This window comes from Tamandua tetradactyla, chromosome 7 (assembly GCF_023851605.1).
Source record: "Tamandua tetradactyla isolate mTamTet1 chromosome 7, mTamTet1.pri, whole genome shotgun sequence".
Taxonomy (NCBI): domain Eukaryota; kingdom Metazoa; phylum Chordata; class Mammalia; order Pilosa; family Myrmecophagidae; genus Tamandua; species Tamandua tetradactyla.
In genome coordinates, this window is record NC_135333.1 from 135,829,739 (window position 1) to 135,850,531 (window position 20,793).

At 38.5% G+C, this 20,793-nt stretch overlaps 1 long non-coding RNA gene across 1 annotated transcript; it reads right to left on the reverse strand.

Moving 5' to 3' along the window:
- Positions 1–1,429: 1,429 nt before the first annotated feature.
- On the reverse strand, positions 1,430–17,659 carry LOC143690169 (uncharacterized). The gene is made up of 3 exons (XR_013179020.1): positions 17,403–17,659; positions 6,610–6,746; positions 1,430–1,632 (listed from the first exon to the last, which is right to left on the reverse strand). It is a non-coding gene; the product is annotated as an uncharacterized LOC143690169 (long non-coding RNA).
- Positions 17,660–20,793: the final 3,134 nt, after the last annotated feature.

The window sequence follows — 20,793 nt, forward strand, 5'->3', positions numbered from 1 at the left end:
AGCAGTCCTTTCCATTTTACAGATGGTAAAACAGTGGCTAAGTTGGTTAATACAGCCACACTCAACTAGCTAACTTGTGGCAGACTCAAAATTCTAGTCCCGGTCTGTTTGAAATCAAAGCCAGAGCATTTTCCACTGCATTGGACTGCTTGAGCAACTGCGGCAACCATTGGCCAATCTTTTTCATTTATAATAGTAGAAATAGGCACAAACACAGTTAAGAAAAATGTCTTAGACAATTAGCAGAAGAGGAGTAGTTAGAGAACTGGGCAGCACCCTATGTATGGTTGTGCAGGTTGTACACAGCACCATTCAAGGGGAAACATGTGAACGGTGGTCCTGAAACAGCGCAGCAGTCAATGTGACCAGCTATATGTGGAGGCTGTGAAACAGGTAGAGATTAGGAAAGGTGGCTGAATATCACAATACTGTAAGTTTTGAAACTCAATTGTAACTTTTTGAGCAAGAACTCAGGATAGAGTGGTAACCAGTTTTCAGAAAACAGTATGTTACATGCAAAAATGCACTAGAAACAGATTTTAGAAACATGTACAAAGTTCAGCATTGGCAAGAAAAATGAACCAATAGTTTGGCAGGGAATCACTTTCATAATAACCATGCTCCTAATAAATATCTGTGGATTCTCTTCCCCTCTCCTGTTTTTTTTTTTTTTTTTTTTATATCTTACCAGCTGCTGTCTTTTCTAGGGCTTTCCACTTGAGCTGCTGTGCCCTCCACTGGTAGCTGAGCCACTCCTTGCTGGTGTTTCCAGTCATCTTACACACACAATCTGGTAGAGTAACCTTTGGCCTTTCATCCATTGACCATGGGTCAGGGATTAGCCTCTGAATCAGAGCCATTCCCTATTCTGCCACGTTGGCCCAGACATAAAAGAGACTCTTCCTGCTTCTCCCTTCCCAGCACACAAGTTCCCTGCTACAGCTGACATTCTTCTGTTCAAACAGCCTTTATCCTCAAGAGCCCTTGCCTAAGCTCTGCGCAGGACTGGAATATGATCTGCATACCATTCATGATTGGCCAAGATTTCCAATGGAAAAAAGACACAGCTTGCATTAAGACCTTTATAGGTTCAAATCCCAGTCTTGTCACTGACTAGCTGTGTGACCCAGGAAAAGTTACTTAACCTCTCTGGGCTTCAGCCTCCTCATCTATAAAAATGGCACATTGAGAGCTCTCTTATATGAGGGAAATCATCTATCAGGGCTGTGGCTGTTCTTTTTCTTCTTTGAGGAGATTTCATGGGCTATGTATAGATTAAGATGTTTTCAGTTGTAGGGAATTTTCACTCAACTCAAAGTGATTTAAACAATGAAGGTCTTTACTGGCTCATAGAAAACAAAGTCCAGAAGTAGGGCAGGCTTCAAGGTTTGTTGATCTTGCAGTTTGCTGAGCCATCCACAACCCACACTGTCATTTACAAAGAAGACTTCATCCCAAGGTGAATTTTTCACATGGTAGTATGATGGCTTCCAGGAACACTCAGCACCATATTCACTTCTGAGGGAGAGAGAGAGGAGAACATTCCTCCTCCATTTTTGAAACTCAAGTTCTTCCTTCTCATTTGCTTGGACCAGTTTGAGTCATCTGTTCTTCCTGCATCAGCAGTTGTTACTAGGAAAACATGAGATGGTGATTGGCTTAAGCCTGAGTTCCTGAAACAATCCCTGATCTATGAATGACCACGATTGACTTAAGGCCAGTCACAGCCATCCTAACTGCAGGGCAGTCTACCAGTGAGGAAGGGTCGGGCTGAACATTGGAGAACCAGATGCCATAGGGTGAAAAAGCCCTAACTTTGGTGCATATCCCTACGTTACCAGTTACCCATGGGATTACTATTTTGGAATTACAAAATCTCTTTCGAAAAATGGGGGATAAAAATAGTACTGTTCTTTATGCTGGTCTTGATTATTCAGTGAAATAAAATATGCAAGGCTCTTTGCATAAAACTTGGCACATTCTCACGTTTTAATTTCCAATCTTTTCATTATCTTTCTTGGTCCCCACCATGGAAGCCTGGAAGTGATGCACAAACAGTGACCCTTTTTAAAAAGTGGATGGCACTTGTGGCGATGAATGACTCATGACACAGCTCTGAGCTTGGCCATTCAAACCATTCTAAGAGGAAACTGGTGGCTCATCTGTCATGAAAATGCAGCAGACCCGAAGGCTACTGCGACAGGTACAGGCTGGCATGCAAAAGCAAGGAAAGGTTACGCAAAGATGGGTAAAGACCGAAGCAAATTTTTCACTTTCAAAATAGCAGATGCAGCACAAGGCCCCTCATGCAGGTGGGGAAACTGGAGTTGTGTGTCAGGGGCCAAAGGCGCCATTTGGGAGGGCATCCCTCCTCTCCCGGGCCACGAGCACAGATGTGCACTGCTGGCTGCTACACTGCTGGCTGAGACACAGGTCAGGAAGGGAAGAGTCATCCAAAAGCTGGGCCCTGCCTTTGGCCACATGTTATTTCCAGAAATGGAGCCAGACAGATGTGAGGAAGAAAGCGTTTCTCCTCCACCTCCACCAAGATAAGTTAAAGGATCCTGCTTATGTATATGAAACAAAGAATAAAATCTGGTTGATAGATCATGCCAAATTATGAGAGAGGATGGGGGGTGGGGAGTTGAAATTTGACTCACTTTACCGTATTGATGGTCCTGTCCTTACTTTCTACATACTTACAGGCACCTACCCAGGAGATGGGAGAGGTGGCCTGGACTCCAGAATAGTCCAGGAGAGTTACAGATGTGTGCTTTGATAAAGACAAGAAAGAGGGAATCAAGTGCTGTTGGGGCAGTTGTGTGTGTGTGTGTGTGCACGTGTGTGCATGGGGCACACTTCTCAGAAAGGGACACTGGAGACAACACAGCCACCATACTAAGAAAAGAACAAAGTTCCTTTACTTGTTTTTATCTGATGCTATAATTAAGATTGCATCTCTCTCCATACTGAAGGGAATCTATAAACTTTCCTTATCTTGGTCCTTAGGGTTTCTGTCCCTGAGTGATATGCTTCTTAATGTTTTGCTGCTTATCTCGTTCACCCCTCCTTTGCCCAGTCTCTTTTCTGCTCACGTGTGCACGAGGCCTGAGTTTCTGTTCCTCCTTCTGCCCTCTAGCCATTGCAGAAGTTATAAGCCTTCAGGAGAGAGGGAGAGGATTAAAGGGATGAGCCTCTGAAGTTTCAAAGAATCTGGGCCTGTGGGAACCACTCTTGATTTACATTGGTGTTTTGCTGGAATCATTTTCCCCTGACATATCCAGGATGTTTTTGGAAGCTTCCACTGCCATCGTGATTCACAATGTACCTATTACAGAAATTAATTAACCTGATATTATAAGGATATAATATTTCCTTAATTCAGAGCTCAAGATAAACCTGGAATATGCTTTTTTAAAAATGACCCACACCCTGGGAAAGGAAAGGACAATGATATATATATATCTTTTTCTATATGCCTCACTTTTTCTTCTACTCAGTGGGTAATTGGTAATGTACCACCCCTCTTTAAATTTATTAATGTGTGTATTTATTTGTGGCCTATTTTGTGCAAATGGCGGTGTTAGACACTTTGAAGTACATAAAGTAGAAAACCCAGTATTTAACCTCAAGGAGTCTATAATCTTAGTGGAATTATAAAACTTGACATGCAAATTGATACAGCATTTTAGACTACGTTAAATCCCAAATGGCTGGAATGGATGGTAAATGCATGAGAGTTTCAGAAGGCGTATTTCCCTTTGTGTCATCTTGGTGGTTGGAATTAGGCAGCCCGGGTCCAAATCCTATATTAAATGAATGAGCCATGTGAGCTTGGACAAGTCATTTACCCTTTCTAAATCTCAGTTTGTTCATCTGTCAAAAGGGGACAAATAATATAAACCTCTAAGGAGTGCTGAGGGGATTGACTATGCTACTGTATAAAAAGCATTTAGCATCCTGTCTGGCATGTAATTAGGGCTACATAAAAACTGTTATAATTTTTAAATATCTGATACTTTAATTTGCGCCTCAATATTTCTTAGCAGATGTGTGAATGAGAGCCCTGAGTCTAGTTTCTTGGTCATTACAACATCACTTTTTCAATGATATCTGGTGCAATGGACCTGAGGCAAAATTTAAACTTAAAGTTTCTCTTGCACTCTACCCCCTCTACCCTTCAATCCTTAAAAGAAATACAGGCTTAAAGATAAGATGTACAGTTGATCCAAGGCTTTACCTAATGAAGCAACTTGGTCCCTGGACAGCTGTTGATAAGGACAGAGGCGTAGGGGTGGGGCTGTGCTTACGACTGAGGAAAGAAATTCCATGAGCCCAGTACCAATCCCTGCTTACGCGGGGAGGGCAAGGGAGGGAACATACTGTATAAGGAAGGAACATACAGGACTTACTTATAAATTGTTGCCATGTTATATATTTTTTTTCCTTAAGTTAGTAGGAAACCTTTTCACCTCATCTCTAGTAAGTGCTAATATCTGAGTCAAATGCGGACTGACATACAAGTAAGTAAAACTTTTCATTTCCTCTGTTGCCAAACTCCCCTAAAACTCAACAAACGCCAACCTCTTGTCCAGAGCTGGACCTGGTGACTAACAGCTCCGTGGGAAGATTTTATTTTACCTTTAACAAGTTTTCTTCTAGTGGGGTCAGGAAATGGTTCTCTCACACAGGGGTGCATTTCCCTCTGTTTACCGCAGGAAGCCCACATTGGCTGCAGGTGGGCAGCCAGTGAGCTTTTGAATGCTGGATACTGTTTGAGCTTTACTTATTGCTTCCTTTAAGGCTACTGTGGAAAAAAACAGCACTGGGTAAGAGCCTCTAACAACCCTGCAGTTAGTTTAAAAAAATGTATCAGCCTGTGAAATTATTTCCAGACTGCAGTTTTTCCCAAGCGCCAAAGCCAGGCCGGAGAAGGAGAGAGTCCGTGCAGTGCTGCCCTGCTTATATGGATGTGCTTTCTCTTGTTAGGCTCTGAACAGGCAGATGCGGGTCCTGTGCTAATTTTCAGGGCCGGTTTATTAGCATTTACACTAAGGTCGGTCCACTGCAGACCAGAAGGGCTATTTCCACACACAACTATGAGGCACCTCCCATTTAGATGTTTACATAATGTCCCTGTAGCCAGAGCTTTAGGGACAGACCAAAAGAAGATGTTTATATTAAATCATTAAGTGTCCCAGTAACAAACCACACCATTCATAGGATATGTGTGCATGCACAAGTTCACAGAATTTTATAAATTTCTTGTGATTAGTACAATTATATTGAATTGTATTTTTGTGTTAAGGTATTAAGTGGCAATATTTAAATTATACAATTTTTGTAACCCTGATTTGGCTCACATATATGCTGTACTTATAGCTTCAAAAATTTATAGTGACCCAAGACCTCTCTTCCCTTCCGAAGGTCCTGGATATGCTCCAAAAAGTGACTTGGGTTTTAATGATGCTGACTCTAAACCAAAAATCAAGGTGATCAGTATAACTACTATGAGAGTATTTATAGCAACAAGATAGCAGAACTATTTTGGAAAAATCTAGAAAATAGGTTGTCATACATTTGAAAAATTCTCAGCTCACTCTACGACACCCACAAGTGTTCGAATTACCCATCCTCTCAACACTGGCAGCTTTCCTTGATCTCTTAAAAATCATGTAAATTTAAATTAATTCATCCATCCCTCACTACAGAATGCCTACTATGCTTTCTCAATGGCTGTAAAAACATTCTGGAATTGTTTAGTTGTAAATATTAGTCATTATTATTCAGAGTTTAGTATTAGACCCACCAATGACACAATTATAGTAAGAAGCTTCGGTTAAGCTTTTGACTGAAAGATGAAGACCCCAAAGATCAACCTAGAAGTTGATCTGTGAAATCTGTGAAAAGTTGATCCTCATACAAACGTAAAATGTTAGTAGGCTGGGCAGTTTGAAAACAAATCCCAGGGTGCGAGGGTAGTTCAGTGGTAGAATTCTCGCCTGCCTTGAAGGAGACCTCGGTTCGATTTCTAGTCCATGCACTTCCCCAACAGACACAGGAACAAGCAAACAAAACCCAACTAACAAGCAAAAAGTCAACAATTGGTGTTGCAATAACGGGATACTCAGAATGAAAGGTGACCCCGCCATACAGCATACAAAAAAAAAGAAAGAAATCCCTGATTTAAGGACTGGATGTTTGCCCCCTCATTGCACAGAGTTGAGCATTGACTCTGCAAGGTGTTTCAGAAATCTTTGAATTGGACTGAATTCCCACATGCAAAAGCAGGACTGTGCACACTTAATGTGGACTGTCTGTTGTGGTAACAGTTGCTAACCCTGTTTCTTTAACTTTAAAAGACTCCTGGGGAGATAATATTATTCCCACATTTGGCGTGTGAAAGAAAACAGACATGCTCAGCAGCGAACAGTTGTGAAAGCAAGTCGTGCATGTATGTGGGGGGCGGGGGGGGGGGGGGTGAGGGTAGGAATACATCTTTCCACAGAGAGAAAATGCTCTCTAAGAAAGGAATAGGTCATCCCTTGGCTCTGCAGGGATGCCTTTTCCCAAAAGAGGAACTTCTCTTTGTCACTGATTGTGACTTACAGTGGAGCTGATCCTCTGCCTGTCTCCTGAAGTGGTCAGTGAGTTGAAACTAAACTTTCAAGAAGATTAGAGATCGAAGGTACAGCCATATTCAGTCAACTGTGAGATTACATGTCCTACAAAAAGCCATATTGACCCTGTAGATAAGAAATAATAATTATATAACTGATGAACAAAAAAGTGTAGGGGATTGTTTGATCCCATTGCAGATTTAGTGCCTTCTGGCTAATCTAATTTGATTTTTTCCCCCATTTGATCTCCCTGCCCTCCACTGGATTATTCACCAAAGAATACATTGTGACATGCACTAGGATCTCATGAAAACTAGAGATAAAAATCGAATCTCAAAGCTTTCTTTTTGACGAAAACATATTAGAAAGCCTGTTCAGGAGATGCAGAGAGCTGCAGTTTTCAGACTCCATAAAAATGTCATTCCCCTTCTCCCGCCCACTCTCCAATCGCCATGTTTCTAAAGCAGAATTCTCATGACAGTGACCAAAAAGTAATAACAATAACGATGATAACAGAAGCAGCAAACAAATAATGATGACTCGAGGGTAAAGAAGACCTAGCATTAAAAATTTGGAAATTGCAGAACAATTTCAGCTTTGCTTCCTATGAGATGCTACGTTGTAGCAGACTACTTTTTAAAAGAAAATTTTGCATTATGCACAATTATTAATCATCTAACTTGATAATTAAACACTAGGGCATGTATCCAGTCTCTTTATTACCATCCTACAGAGAAAGAGAACACTGACTTCTATTACAGAATATTTAATTCAGAGCATTACATAAGCTCTTAAAAGAAAAGCATATATTCTAGGGCTAAGGAGGAGCAACTAAAGTCACAGTTTATGTGCAACTGTTTGATTACTGTTTAAGGTTGAAATGGGTCATTCTCCTGGTTTTGTTGTTGCTGTTTCTGAGACTATTTTTCTTTCTTGACTAAGCTGCTGGCTTACTGCCTTTGTGTGTATGTGTGTGTGTGTGTGTGTGTCTATTATATTCAGACATTTGCACTTTTGTGTCTATGAATGCTCACCCAGTCCATGGCCTTTTGGGATCATTAGAGCCAGGGCCACCATATACAGCTGTACAGGTGATGCACTGTACAAGCCACTCGATAGGATTGTAATTCCATGAGTAAAAGTCAGTACCATTGTCAAGTGTAATAAGACCTCCTAATATGTAAGAAAAAGAGCAAGCCCCCTTTCTTTTGCGAGTAGGTGAAGCAGATTAGGTTAAGATGGGAAGGAGGCAGTTCTTAGATAAATAGGAGAGGGATTAATAGAAGGAGGAGAGAGTCTTTTTTATCTTTGGTGGAGGGAGTAATCTTAACAAAGAATTACAACTGAGAAACTAAGATTCAATAAATAATTAAGACAATTGAATCATTATACAGGTGGTTTTTTCTTACTCTCTAGTCTGTTAAAGAATAGCCATTAAGAAATAACTAGAATTACTGAAATCTGGAATTGCAAATTGTAAAATCCTGAATTACTGAAATTACTGAATTGCAAACTGTAAAAAACTCATGGCCGCTTATATCCCCTTATCCTGTTTATAACTTTGAAGTCTTGTAGTCACAAAGACAACCCCTGAATGAATGAACTGCTGACTACATGGAAGTTGCTTCTTATCATAATGGCTACTCTAGCTTAGTTCTAGCTTAACTCTGCTCTTTTACATATGTAGAGTGGAATTGTTGATACTTGTTATTTTAATGGTAATAACTCCATCTCCCCTTGTTTGAATCCATGAACACCCTAAACTCCTTAGACTAGGGGAGAGGATTTTAGACCCATAGTCCTTGTCTGTTCTCCTTACTTCACATTGCTATAAAACTCTTTGTCCCTTTGAAACCCTGGTGTTGTAGATTGATGTCATGGTCAGGTTCATGTGTCAACTTGGCCAAGTTGTGGTACCTGTTTCTCTGGCTGGGCAAGTGCTGGCCTGTCTGTTGCAATGAGGACATTTCATAGAACTAGATCATGATCACACCAGCTGCATTCACAGCTGATTCCATTTATAATCAGCCAAAGGGGAGTGTCTTCTGCAACTAGTTATGCTTAATCTAATCACGGGAAGCCTTTTAAGGAGGATTTAGAGGAGACAGGCTCTATTCCTGCTTTGGCTGGCGAGCCTCTCCTGTGGAGTTCATCCAGACCCTCCATCGGAGTCGTTGGCTTCTTAGCCTGCCATGCAGATTTTGGACTCTGTATTCCCACGGTCATGTGAGACACTTTTATACATTTTATATTTGCAAGTGTTCCCTGTTGATTCTGTTTCTCTAGAGAACCCTAACTAATACAATTGACTATGCACATTGGGCAGAGACCCCCAGGTTTTATTGGTATCAATTTGACAACTCTGAGAAGCACGATGCCCATAAAAAATAAGGAGTCTGAAAAAATAAATAAATAAGGAATCTGGCTGTCAGAAGTTCCAGAGTCCCTGCAGAACAGGTAATCATGGTAACAAGCCTTTTGTGACTGCTAGAAACTTTTAGTCTAGAGGCCCTGTAACCCGGGTTTTCTTCTGCCCTGCTGGAACCCCAGTCTCCTCAGTACTTTAAAACTCCAAGGGAAGAAGCAGTTCCAGACCTCCAGGTCTGGACACCTGATGGGGTGAGTAGGTCCACAAGGTAGAAGTGGACTCGGAAGATCATACAGGGAGTCTGAGCCCCCTGGGCCTGGGTTTGAGGCCCAGGTCCTGCTTCCAGGATGATCCTCCTTGCTCTGACCTCTACTCTTCTCATTTATCATTCTGTACAGGGTTCAAAGCCCTGACCTGAGTTGGTCTATTGAGTATACTCCTGAAAAATAAGTAACCCAACACTTGGTATTTAATGAAATTAAGTAAATGTTTATTGTCCTGTTTGTTAATTGGTGTTACTTAGATATAGTATTTTGCTGCTTAATTTAATTTGTGTTACTGCATTTATACTGTTCAATTGTTCCTAACTGGTTACTAATTATTGAAACTCTTTAAAATGGGGAATTCTAATTCTAATGGCATTCCTGAATATAATATAGTTTTGGGCTGTATTTTGAAAAATTGGAAAGGTTTTAGTTATGAGTCTATGAAAAGGTTTTTTACTTAATAATTGTAATATAGTAGGGCTTCAATATGATTTAGAATAAGGAGAGAAATGGCCTGAACATGGTTCTATAAAAAAGAACACTGTGTTACAATTAGATTTGTTCTGCAAAAGAAAGCAGAAATGAAATGAAATAATGTATATTCTATCCTTTATTTGTCTCTCTCAAAAGTCAGCAGTCACATCTATTCTGGAGTGGTAACTGTCACTTCTAAATTCTGAGATGCTGAGCTCTTTGTGACTAACCTGGTCATTCCATGAAACTTTGGATATTTGTGTGACACCTGAGGCACAGAGCTAGAGTTCTGCAATTAAGAAAGTCAGCATCAGCCCAACAACTGTTAAAAACACTGGAAAAGTGATCAGACTTCAGTTAGAGATATAAATGAAGCTGATCTGGGTAGGGCTAAGGTAAATCAGACTAAAGGATAAGGGATGATATTAACTGTATTTTTTAAAACTTCAACTTTAGTGTGAGATCAAAGGACCCTTGATCTTGGGGCTTGCCCTTAGGAAACTTATTCCCACAAGGGGAAGCTATGCCTACTTATAATTATGCCTAAGAATCACCCCAGAGAATCTCTTTTGTTGCTCAGATATGGCTTCTCTATCTAAGCCAAACCTGCAGGTGAGCTCACTGCTTTACGTGGGACATGACTCCCAGGGGTGTAAATCTCCCTTGCAACATGGGACATGACTCCTGGGGATGAGCCTAGCCCTGGTATTGTGTAATGAGAAAGGCTTCTTTACCAAAAAGGGGAAGAGAAATGAAACAAAATAAAGTTTCAGTGGCTGAGAGATTTTCAAAGAGTTGAGAGGACTTTCTGGAGGTTACTCTTATACAGCATGTAGATAATCCTTTTCATTTTTTGGTGTATTGGAGGGGCTAGAGGGAAGTACCTGAAACTGTTGAATGGAATACAATAACCTTGATTGGTTGAATAACTAAAGAATTTTTAAGGTGTGAATGTTTCAAGTGTGAAAACCTTGTGATTGACACTCTCTTTATCCAGTGTATGGACAGATGAATAAGGAAAAAAAAAATAGACAAAAAATAAATAAGCAATAGGAAGTATGGGGATTATGGGATGTTTTGGGTGTTCTTTTATTTTTACAGTTTTTGGAGTCATAAAAATGTTCAAAAATCGATTGTGATGATGAATGCACAGCTTTATGATAATACTGTGAACCATAGATTGTACACTTTAAATGATTATATCTCAATTTAAAAAAATCATTGAAGAAAAAAAGTGAGGGAGAGGGTGCATGGGTGATTCAGTGGTAGAATGTTCACCCACAACACAGGAGACCCGTTTTGATTCCCAGTCCATGCACTCAAAGAAAAAAAAAGTGAGGGGGGTATGGTGAGTTATTGCTTAATGGGTAGAGAATTTCTGTTTTGGGTGATAAAAAAAGTTTTGGTAATACATGATGTTGATAGTAGCATGACATTGTAAATGTAACTAATACCACCGAATCATATATTTGAAAGTGTCATTTTAATGGCAAATCTTATGTTATGTATGTATGCTGCCACAATTTTTAAAAACTAAATTAAAAGAAATATCAAATTAAAAAAAATCTATATATAAGCTGGACATTACCTATAAGGTAACTGGCATAAAATCAATTGAATACTTTTGGCTTTTTAAAATATATATATAAATAAAACAAAGAAAGCATAAAAAAGTCACTGTTAAAGAGAACATATTGAATTTTACCTACAAATATAAGTGGAGAAAAGAAAAATGTCCTCCCTGATTCAAGTCTGGAAGATCCATTAGAGTCTTTATTAACCCCTCCTTTGTATGCCCCTTTACCGGAGATAAAAGCGCCTGAGATAGAAATGGTCTTCCCCTCCTATACCCATCAGTGTACTCAATTCAGCCTTTCTAAAGTTTGCTCTCTAAAATCAGCAGCTGAGCCACCAGCAAAATTTCTACCCATCTGGCAAGTGTCTACAAGAATAGACAACCAGGGGGGCCCAGAAGTTTTGTGTATAGGCATATCTCATTCTCCACATCAAATTTATGTAACTAGGAAAATAATACTCCACTCTGCAGAGAAGTCCCAAAGAAAATAGTTCATTTGCTTCAATATTAGCCATCTATAACCCAGTTTGGGCTAATGTTCAAGCCTTGTAAGATACCTTAATAACAGGAAAAGAACAGAGAATGGTAATTGCAAAAGCAAAGCCAAAAGCAGATAAGAAACAAGGAGAAACATCTTGGCAACTGTGCTGGTTTGAAATGATGTATGTACCCTAGAAAAGCCATGTTTTAATCCTAAACCTATTTTGTAAAGGCAGCCATTTCTTCTAATCCCTATTCAGTATTGTATGCTTGAAACTGTAATTAGATCATCTCCCTGGAGATGTGATTTAATCAAGTGATGGTTAAACTGGATTAGCTGGAGGCATATCCCCACCCATTTGGGTGAGTCTTGACTAGTTTCTGGAGTCCTGTAAAAGAGGAAACATTTTGGAAAAAAGGAGATTTGGAGAGAGCAGAGAATGCTGCAGCACCAAGAAGTAGAGAGTCCACGAACAAGAGAACTTTGGACATGACGAAGGAAAATGCCTCCAGGGGAGCTTCATGAAAGCAGAAGCTAGGAGAGAAAGCTAGCAGATGATGCTGCTCCATTAATACAGTATATGAATGATATCTTAATTGCAAGTCATACCAGAAAAGAATTAAAAAGCATGGTTCAAATTAATGAATTTTATATTTTTGTGTTTCTGTGGGTTTTTTTTTTTGACTTATCTAACTTTCTATTTGCACCTGTTCGTTTGTTCAATGTATATTTTCTTACCTCCAGATAGTAATACCAAATTAACTAGTAAAAAATTCATAAAAGAACTCTATTCAAATTGCTTTAAGGTAAATAAGTGCATATACATATATATATATATATATATATTTTTTTTTCCTAGAACCCCAGAAGTTAAAAAATTAAAAACTGAGCTTCTAGTGCCCTTTAAACGCCTCCTGCCCTTTCCCTCTGTGCCTTGATTTAACTGAGACCTTTTCGTTTGAAGCCAGGAAAATTCAGGAGGGAGCAGAGTGTAGAAGATTTTTAAGAATCTAGTCTCTGAAATTAAGAGCTCAGTTCTGTAAGGACTGCTGGTAAAGGTCAGGTAGAAATCTAAATAGACAAAACTACTTGGAAAAAAGGAACACCTCTAGGTACTGGGGTTCAGGATGTTAGTACTTGTAATTACTGTAAACAAACAGGACATTGGAAAGAAACTGCAGCCTGGAATTTCCCAAGGCAGCAGCACCCACCCTGCCTCACCTCCCAGTGCTGTGCTCTGCTTTCTGAGAAAGCAAAGTGCCTTTCAATGTAACGGCCAAGACTGCCTCCAGAAATGGCAAAGACTTTCCAATAGGGTCACATCCTTAAACAAAATAGATCTGATAACTGGAAATAAATAAAAGGAGTGCATAGGAACTCTCATCCTTAATAAGGCCACCTTATCTTTCGTAAATCCCAATGCCTTCATTTGAGGCTTTTAAAAACCAAATTCAACAAAACAACCCTCATTCTTTCTATCTCATTTATCCCTGTCCCCAGGGTCTCTTAAATTTTGACCAAATATGAATGACCTAGTTAGGGCAGCTATGGGGTCAGAGTTGGGTGCAGAAAGATGGGATAAGTGTGGGTTTGGTTTACAATTCTTTTTGCTGGGCCTGGAGATCAGGAATTGTAAGCACAAAGGAAATTTTGTGGAATAGGCCATATTTGTTCTGAGAGTATTCTCCAGTTTAAAATTACTTTTTTTTTTTTTTTTTTTACAATAATATCTTTGCAAAAGTAGCCACAGTAAATGAACCATTATTAGAACTACATAGCATTAGTTTGGGGGTAATTGAATAAAATCTAATTGTCAAATTTCATAGGTAAAAGAAAATGTCTTTGAGAGCTATGGGAAAGTTTTCCTGGATTTAGCTTGGGACACATTAAATAATTGTAGTGTATTTTCCAGAGCTTGATAATCAGTATGCTTTTGAGGTTGTTCATAATTTTAACATGTTATGAAAACAAAGATTTTTTTAACTTTCATGGGGAAGAAAAAAAAAGCAAATAGAGCTGCAAAAAATGTAGTGACAAAGTCTAGTCCTATTCCTATGGATTCCTATGATGACTCTTGAATGAAACAAATACAATTTTTTTCTACTTGGGTATGTTTTCCCTAAATTTATACAAGTTTACTGATAAAAATAAGCTAGCATTATACCTATAAGATGGTGAAAATGTAAATTTATGTTTAATGAAATTAAATTATTATTTTGATGAACTTTATTTTAGGAATAATTAGGTTTTGTAGGATATTTGAAGACAATATAAAATATCTTTTTGGTAACAAAAGGTATGTGCGTATGAGAAGTATATAGAATGTGCTTTGTTAAGGAAAGAAGTAGAGTTTTGTTCTCAGAAAAGTGCAAGACAAAGCCTGGGTGAATATGGAAAGTTATGGAAGTTTTCTGAAAGTGAATTTTGTTTTTCATAGGCAGTGCTGACTAAAATTTGATAAGCTTGATTATGGTACTGTGGTTTTGTCCTACAGTAAAATGGCTAGTTTTAATATGTAGTAAAAGACCTGAATGGATATGGAAAGTTGTAGAGGGTTTGTGGAAGTGAATTTTTTGTGGTAGTCAATGCTGTCTAAAATTTGACAGACTTGTTTATGATTTTTTTTTTTGCCTAAGCAGGCACCAGGAACCAAACCTGGGTCTCTGGCATGGCAGGTGAGAACTCTGCCTGCTGAGCCACTGTGGCCCACCCTGTTTATGGTATATTTTTAAGAGCTTTTGTATCAAATTGTATTCACACAAAACTGGAGTTTAGTTTTCTCTCTGTTGAAGTAATTCAAATTGTTGGCCTGCTCTTGATGAAAGGTTATAAAAAGTTTTTCTTAACTTTCTGAGTATTCTGTTTACAAAACAGAGATTCTGTCATAGAATAATGTCCTTGTTGCTATTTATGTTGACCTTATCATCCCTTATTTTGGAAATGTCTTCTCATTTTTGAAAGAACTTGTTCTTTTCCCTTCAATCTTATTAACTCTTATTTTACTCTGTTGTTATTACTGGCTGAATAGGGAACCAAATATTCCTTCACAGTGAACCATTTTTCTGTTTAATATAATATTCAAATATGATAACTTTTGACACTTTGCCTTCCCAAAAACAAACCCTAAAGGATATCTTTTCATTTTAAAGTGTTGCAAAGGATTTGTTATTTCACCTTGTAAAAAGAGAGATGCTAGAAATAGTAAGGTTTATTTGCTATGTTGTAAGTTGCATGGGAAATATTAGAAAAATTAAAAGGGATTTTCTAATCTTGGTTGAATTTGTATGGGTGAAATGTTGTTTATATAAATATTTAAAAATTCCTATACAATTCCTAGAGGCTTGACAATGTTCTCACTGTCCATGTTATGTCCTGACAGTGATCTGCATGGTATTACACAACAATATAGTATTGTTAGTCAGTTTTAGTCATTAAAAAAAAATGTTTTATGTCACAGAAACAATCAAATTTCCTTGTCAGGTACATTATTTTACTTTGATGCTTCTCTGAACATGCATGTGATCAGCTATAGGTCAGAATTTTATTTTCAATGGAAAGGGATTTTAAAAGAAAAGAAAGGCAAGTGTATAAGTTATGTTCTATCTGTTAACAAATTCTGGTAAAAATGTAAAAGGTGAGACTAAACTTCTGCTATGGTCTGTGGTTGATGACCTCAATATAAGTTAATTGTCAAATATTTGTATTTTGGGAAATAGCTTCATTTGGGAAATTATCATAAGAAAATTAGAATCTAGACTGTAAACTCTTACAGAGTCACATTTGTTCCTGGGCCCTCATTATTTCTAAATTTTGAGGTGATTTGCTCTTTGGGTGTGTGGCCTGGTAGCTTATTGGAGCTTTGGATGTTAGTGTGACAGCTGAGACTCAGAGTTAGAATTCTCCAGCTCTTGAGGTACTAAAGGAGCAACATTACTCCATACAGCAACCATTAAAGAAGCTGAAGTAGAGATCAGACTTCAATTAGGGATGTGATTGGGCTGATCTAGTTAGGGCTAAGGTGAATTAGAATACAGGGTAAAAGATTATTTTGTCTATTTGTAAGACTTACATTACTGTGAGAACAACATTCTGCATGTGTCCAAAATTTAAATTTTCTGTGGCACACTATCTGATTTAACCTGTCTTGGCAGTTTTTTTTGGACAACCAAATTCAGCTTTATTTTACATGGAACCTAGAATAGGGAATGCTATTTTGGTATCCTGTATAAGTTAATGTAATGCTCTGATACTTTTCAGAGTGTTTTAGTCATAAATATATAATTTTGTGTGTATATATATGCATTCTTTTTTAATTTACAAAGTCTCTTGAGGGACTAGAAAAAAAACTATTAAACCTCTCCACCTGCACAATTCCTGCTATTCTCTCAAGCAGTAAAGGGCTCCCAACTTACTAAAACTGTAATCAAGAAACTTTTCAAAGTCTAAAGCTAAGATCTACCCCTTTTTTAAAAAACAGATTATGTCCATTTAAACTTGCAATAGGGAGACCTATAAAAATAAACTGTAAAATATATAAACCCTGCCTAATAAAAAGAAAAATGCTAATAAGCTAAGTCCTCAATCTTGAGGCTTGCACTCAAAAAAAAAAAAAAAACACTTATTTTTGTAATGAGGTAATGCCTAAGAGTCAGTCCCCTGAAAAATCTCCTTGTTGCTCATGTGGCCTCTCTGTAAACCAAACTCTGCAAATAAGTTCACTACCTCCTCTACCCTGTCCCAACATGGGATATGACTTCCAGAGGTAAATTTCCCTGGCACCGTGGGACATGATTTCCAGGGGTAACCTCCCTGGCAGTATAGGATTGGCAACACTTTCATGATCAAAATGGGGAAAAGAAATAAAACAAAGTTTCAATAGCTAAGAGATTTCAAATAGAATTGGGAAGTCACTCCAGAGGTTACTCTTATGTAGACCTCAGCCAGATATTGCCAACACTGTTCCTGAAAACCCTAAGAAACACCCTGGGTGCTATCTAAAAATCTATAATAAATCACCTAATCATAATCCTTCTACTCCTTTTATTTAAACCTATAATTTTCAATTTATTTATTAAGTTTATTTTTCAGAGACTTAAAGCCTCTGGATTGTTCCCTTGCCAGTTAAACACTGAAACCGAGAACTACCAGTTTTTCCAAAACAACCAGTTTCATTCTTTTGCCCCATAAGGTTGACTAGCATGAAGACGTCAGATATCCCTCAAGATTGAGGAATGAACAAAAACAAAAGGGAAGAATTGCAACTGAGAAATTAAGATTTAGCAAATACTTTATGATGACTGAGTTACTATATGGATACCTTTTTTTATTTCTCATCTGCTGAGGAATAGACAAAAGAAAATGCCCAAAATTACTGAAACCCACTGAATTATAAATTGCAAAAATCTCATGACTGGTTCTACTTATACCCTCTTATCCTATTTTACAACTTAAGAGTTTTATAATCACAAAGACAACCCCTAATGTTAAAGAAGAAAACTGAGTCAGCCCAGAATTAACTGCTGACTACAGTGAAGTTACTTGTTATTATAATGGTTGTTCTAGCTTAGTTATAGCTTAGCCCTGCTCCTTTACATTTGTGAAGTGCAGTTGTTTATACCTGTTATTGTAATGGGAACAGCTCCATCTCCCCTTGTTTGAATCCATAGACATCCTAAACTCCTTAGACTAGGGGAAACTGATTTTAGCCCATACGCTCTATCTGTTCTCCTTGCTTTGAGTTGCAATAAAAACTTTCCTCCCTTTGAAACACTGGTCATAGATTGGCTCTTATATGCATCAGGCAGAGAACCCTGAGTTTGACTGCTATCAGAATCAAAAGTTGTGCTTCAGGGCCCTAGGTAGGTGAGGTACTTTCTATAGGCCTGGGTGCTGGCCGGGGAGCTTCTGAAGATCCCATATCATAATGGAATTGAGGCCCCAGTGTGCCTTCTGAGCAGGTCAGAGCACTGAAGCCTGAATGAAGGCAGTGGCCCTCCCTCCTCTGGGTCAGCCCCACACTGTCTTCCTCTTCGGCTATGAACCTCTTGGCCTTGGTAATGTCACTCTGAATTCTCTGAACATGAGAATGTGGTCCAGAGGGAGAAAAGAGACCCACCTTCTGCATTAGTTTTGCATTTTCTGAGGTTAATTTTTTTTTAGGTGGTAACAGGGATTCTGATTTAATTCTCTTTTAATTGTCCTGAGGGTTGTGCCCAAGCATCATTATTTAAAAAAACTCCTTAGTTGATTATAATATTTATCTAGAGCTGAGAAAGGCCGTGATGGAGCCAGTGATGGAGTAGGGTTTTGAAACCAGACTCCCAGTCTGGGGCAGTTTATTTTGTACTTGCGCATTCTGTATTGCCAGCACACCCCCTCCCATTCCTTTATTCACCTCCAAATTTTCACGAAGTTTCATTGGCTTTCAGTAGTACCATGCTAAAGCAGGAGACCACTCTCGGCAACCAGCAAAAAATGTACAGAAGAGGGCTGAGCTGACTACTTTCATATGACCTAGTGGTCCTTCTGATGGAACAGGCAGGCCTGACTGGCCTTTCCATAGGGCCTCCACTTCAGGCGGTGCCATCAGATTAATCCAGGCATTTGAGCTTATTGTGCCATCTGTACCTAGACTTTGGATGGTTTAAATGTTGCCTGAATTGCAATTTGAATGGCAGCATCTCCTGTTTATGGAACATAGAATTCAAGCTCTGTACCAAAGCAGGCAGAGGAACTATGGGCTGTTTATTGCTATACTTGGAATTATAAGGAAAATTATCAAAGAATACAGTCTTGCTAGTGAGATGAACAATAGAAGAAGTTGTTATATATGAGGAGCAAGTTAAATGTTGTGAACAGTGAGTGTTTGCTTTCTGACTCTGAAATTGGTGGCTTAATGACTGAGAAGTATATACCAGGTTCTACATTCAGATTTGTGATTATCTGAGATTCCCAACAGATTAGAACATCTTTGATCAGCGTTCGGGGCCTCAGAGGCCTTCGCTCCATCTTAGTGCTGTGAGTGACCATCTTTGGCCTTCTGTGTCAGAGATAATGAAATCAGACAAGCCCACAGAGACTTCTTTTCCTTCCTCACAATTTTTTAATAAAACTCTTTGAACAACAGAGCTGGGCATCTCTGAAGCCTGAAATTAAAATGATAAGATGGAAGATTACTCACTTATCTGCACCAAGCTATGCATGACCAATACAAATTCAAGCGATATTTTTTTTCTCTAAATCTGTCAACAATGTGAGGCTCTCCATCTGGAGTCCTTTCTTTTCTATTTTCATGAAAAGAAAATACAGCATGAAGAAAGAGAAAAGAGATACTTCATTCTAACAAAAAGTAATTTGGAGATGATACCACTTTGAATAAGTAAATGTCTTTAATTCAGACTTCCTGAAACAAAATGCAATCACAGTTGTTTGCTCAACACTATTTGTCATCTGCGTTTCAGGAGGAGTCACCCCTGTAGGCCCCTGGACTTACCAAATTGCTGTGTTCACATTAGTCTTTTTTTTTTTTTAATGTTTTTATTTAAGAAAACAATACATTTAGAACAACCAAAAATGGATATCTTAGTTAGCTTATCCATAGGCATATTTAAATAAAGTATCCAAATCATCATTGTATGATCTGTGCTTACACAGTAAGTTTTATAAACCAATTTAAAATTAAAGCAACAAGGAAAAACATCTACAAATTCAGAAAGCAGAGTTTCTTAAATTCTAAATAGTAAAACACTAACTTAAATGCCATTTGACTGCCTGTCAAAACTGTTCACATTAATTTTGATGTCTGCTCTATACCTGGCTCTGGTGATGAAACAAACATACAGCATTACAGACCTCATGGAGCTTGTGTTCTAGACATTCTAAAGAGGAAAACCAACAACATGTAAAAAAAATAAATACGATAATGCTGGAGAGTGCAAAGAACTGTGAGAAAAAATAAGGCAGGTTACAGGGCAGAGGTTATAGTGCAGGATGGGGGAATATTTTAGATAGGTTGTTCAAGAAAGGCCTCTGAGATCCAGCTGGTAAATTAGGTATCTATGTAGACTGGCTTTTTATTTCTTTCAAAACAAGGATCTTGGCATTAGTTCTGCAAGTAAAATTGCTCAGTTTTTAAGAAAGAGAGTTTACTTAGCCCTGGTTAGAATTTATAAACGAATTAGTAGCCTTCTTTTTTTTTTCTTTTGACCCTCTTCCACACCCTGTTTTCTTTATACCTCTTCTTCCCTCCCTTCCCCTCCCCTTTCTTTTTAGTCCCTCTCTTGTCTTGACTATCTACTCATAGACAGGGAGAAAAACAAATGCAAAATGTTCCTATACCTTTCTAAATGGATCTTTGAAAGAGTCATATACTCTTTAAAATTAATGGGAAAACTTGCTGTGGTTAACCCCTGCTTCTTTTGGCCTTCTTGATGTTACCCTTTAATTGTAAATCTTATAGTGGATATCAGGGTCTCTGCCCAAACCTCGTAAATCATGTGTAATAAACACAGGCCACCTGCTGCAAATGACTAAAGAAAATAATGAACTGCCAACCAGAGTACTGTACTTATGCCAGGTTATTTTATACCTTAAGGCATTGACTCTAAATAATGTCTGATGGTATACTGTAACTATCTGTCCTAGATTTTATAGTTTTATTGGTATGAAATGTTCAGGATTGTAGGGTTAGCGTCTTGGCAGGAAATGCAGTCCTAGTCAGGTGATTTAAATTGAGCGAATTAAATGAAGGGACTATTAGGAGCAGGTAGGATGAAGGGAGCAAATAAGAGATGGTGAAGCATCCAGAAATCAGCAAGACCAGAAAGCTATTATCACCTCCAGGGCTGAAGGGACCGGGAGCCCATAGAAAACTGGAGTCTTGGAAGGGTTGTCAGCTATGATGTTGCCAATCAGAGGCAAGGAGGGGGAGCAGGGAGGGGCAGAGAAGAGACACCGGAAGGGTCTCTCCACCCACTCTCCAACTCTAACCAATCAGAAGTCAGCCAGCC